The following is a 3613-nucleotide window of genomic DNA, read 5'->3' as shown; positions in this document are numbered from 1 at the left end:
AGAGGCTTGAACATATGCGGAATAAACCTAGCGGTTAATTTGTCAAGCACAAAACCTTACAACAACTAGGCTCACCTATGTGCACCAACAACTTATGCTAAGCAAGATAAGAAACTATGTGATAGAAAGATATATGACAAGGAACAAAATGGCTATCACAAAGTAAAGTGCATAAGTAAAGGGCTCGGGTAAGAGATAACCGAGGCACGCGGAGGCGATGATGTATCCCGAAGTTCACACCCTTGCGGATGCTAATATCCGTTTGGAGCGGTGTGGAGGCACAATGCTCCCAAAGAAGCCACTAGGGCCACCGTAATCTCCTCACGCCCTCGCACAATGCAAGATGCCGTGATTCCACTAAGGGACCCTTGAGGGCGGTCACCGAACCCGTACAAATGGCGACCCTTGGGGGCGGTCACCGAACCCGTACACTTTGGCAACCCTTGGGGGCGGTCACCGGTACCCGTCAAATTGCTCGGGGCGATCTCCACAACCTAATTGGAGACCCCGACGCTTGCCCGGAGCTTTACACCACAATGATTGAGCTCCGAACACCACCAACCATCTAGGGCGCCCAAGCACCCAAGAGGAACAAGCTCAAGGGCACCAAGCACCCAAGAGTAATAAGCTTCTCAACTTGTAACTTCCACGTATCACCGTGGAGAACTCAAACCGATGCACCAAATGCAATGGCAAGGGCACACGGAGTGCCCAAGTCCTTCTCTCTCAAATCCCACCGAAGCAACTAGTGCTAGGGAGGAAAATGAGAGGAAGAATAAGAAGGAGAACACCAAGAACTCCAAGAACTAGATCCAAGGGGTTCCCCTCACATAGAGGAGAAAGTGATTGGTGGAAATGTGGATCTAGATCTCCTCTATCTTTTCCCTCAAAAACTAGCAAGAATCCATGGAGGGATTGAGAGTTAGCAAGCTCGAAGAAGGTCAACAATGGGGGCAAAAACGAGCTCAAGAGATAGGGAACCATTGGGGAAGAAGACCCCCTTAAATAGGTCCCCACGAATCTGCCCGTTATGTACAGAAAACTGTAGGACCGGTACAACCGGTGCACGAACCGGTACAACCGGCCAAAGCAGAGGAAAAAACCAACCTGGGAAAAGCTCTAAGCGGTACAACAGCCTGGGGAACCGGTAGTACAGGTTAAACCGGTTAAACCGGTCAACAACCGCCCAAGAACCGCTCCAAAACAGAAACTAGTCCGGTGGTAGAGCGGTACATGGCCGGTACAACCTCCGGACCAATTCTGAAGCGGTACAACCGCTCCAAACACCGATTGTACCGGTCAACCAGTACAACCTCTCTACGGGGCGGTACAACCTCTCTATGTAAAACATGCAATATCAAAACAGCCACAACTTTCGCATACGAGCTCCGAATTCGATGAAACCAAGTTTGTTAGAAAGCTAGCAACAAGGGCTAACACAATCTTGATAGAAATATCAATAAGAAGCAAATGAGAAAAGACCCATAAGAAAATGGTGAGAACCCTTCCTTGGATAAGACCGGTAAAACCTCCAACACCGAAAACATCATAGAAGACGCATGCGAACTCCGTTTTCGATGAACTCAAGCTTATCATCAAGATGACCATAAGCTCTAAGACTCACGAAGAGAACCAAACAAGAACAAAGAAACATGATGCAAGGATGCAATGGTTTGAGCTCTCTACTAACGATACGATCAAGCTACCAACTTGAGAGCCCCCCTTGATAGTACGGCAAACGATCCTATAACCTGGTCTCCCAACTACCACCACAAGATCGGTAAAATAGAAAACCTATCAAGTGCAAACCTTTGCCTTGCACATGGTCCACTTGAGCTAGATGAAGACGATCTTGACTCCCTCAAGTTGGACCACCTTTCTTGATTGCGTTGGCTCGATGAAGACTAGATGATTGCCCCCCCATAGTCCACTATGGGTGAGCGACTCTTCGGCACATCTTCACAAGTCCATTGACACCACAATGGATGGCAAGATTCAAACTTGATTGCTCCCCCATACTCCATTATGGGTGAGCCACTCTTCGTGTTGCTCCACTTGAACTTGCACACAACAAACTTGATGATGATCACCACTTGATGTCACCCTCCATGGGTTGTATGGGATCTTCCTCTTGACGCAAGACCATGGAAACATACCTAACCCCACAAAGAACTCTCACGTAGACCATGGGTTAGTACACAAAGCGTAATGGACAATGCTTACCATACCATGGGAACACTTGGTCCCTCTCGGTACATCTTCTACGCTTTGTGAGTTGATCAACTTGATTCACTATTGACTTAGTCTTGATCAACCTTAAATCTTTGCAACTCTCTTCATTTGGATGATGTATTGAAGGTAAACATGAATGATCACACAACCTTCTTCTTCAAGACATGCTTGCAATAAGCTCAACACTCGCATGACCAATCTTTGGATAATTCCTTAATAGCACCTTGGTCAACTCATAAACTCCTTGAAACCAACACATGGACTTCAAGAAAATCCTATGGACAAATCCTTCAAATATAACTCAAGACAACCATTTGTCCATAGAGATTGTCATAAATTACCAAAACCAAACATGGGGGCACCGCATGTTCTTTCAATCTCCCCCATTTTGGTACTTGATGACAATCACTTTCAAGAGAGTTTATATAAGGAATTATGCTTCACTATGCAATGCAACAACCAATAGTGCATGCGTATGAGATGCAAATGCTAAGGAACAAAACCAAAGCAAGAGGAGATAACTCTCTAAACTTCTCCAGAAAACTCTCCGAAACTTCTCCCCCATTGGCATCGATTGCCAAAATGGGCGAAAAGCTAAGAAGACCAATATAAATTGTGGTCCTCCATAAATTGTGTATTTCTCAACAAGAGAGTGGAATGCAATACACATATCCAACGGTTAATACTTGGAGGAACACAAACTATATTGAGGCCCAAAGATTGCAAAAGAATGATATGCCATAAAGACATAACAAAGAGAGAAATAAGCAATCAAGCAATCAAAAGATACCAATTGAAGCAAGCAATCAAAGGATATCAATTGAACCAACTAGACCAAAGATCCTATGAGCCACATGAATGAAGGATATTATGATATGAGACGAGGAGTGTTCTAAAGAAACTAGAGAAGCTCCCCATGATTTGTGCACAAAAAAGAATGTTTTGTAATTGGATACAAAGTGCACAAAATAGGATCATAGCTCCCCCAAAATCAATAGAAACTTACAACAAGTGCAAGTGAGCATATAGGAAACAAAGCCCAGTACTTGCAACAAACACATGGTTGAGCAACAAGTAAAAGAGGCAACTTAAGAATGGGCTCAACCAAAATGATGTGTGTGAGTCATGGCGAAGCACTTGAGAAGACTAAAATTAGGATGAGCATTAAGCATCAACATAGTCTTGAAAGAATGAGGCACACGGTGCAAGGCCTGTCATTCCCACACACAACTAGCAAATGGGTTCACAAGCTTACTAATAAGCATATAAAGAACTTATGCTTGTGACAACCCGTGGTGAAGATAGAAGATGAAAGCCTCATCAAGACGAGGGATGCCAATTAAGATGGCAAAAGCCTCGTAACGATAAGCATGAGGAAAAT

This window comes from Triticum dicoccoides, chromosome 1B (assembly GCF_002162155.2).
Source record: "Triticum dicoccoides isolate Atlit2015 ecotype Zavitan chromosome 1B, WEW_v2.0, whole genome shotgun sequence".
NCBI lineage: Eukaryota > Viridiplantae > Streptophyta > Magnoliopsida > Poales > Poaceae > Triticum > Triticum dicoccoides.
The sequence above is the reverse complement of the archived record's forward strand: the minus strand, read 5'-3'. Positions refer to the sequence as shown.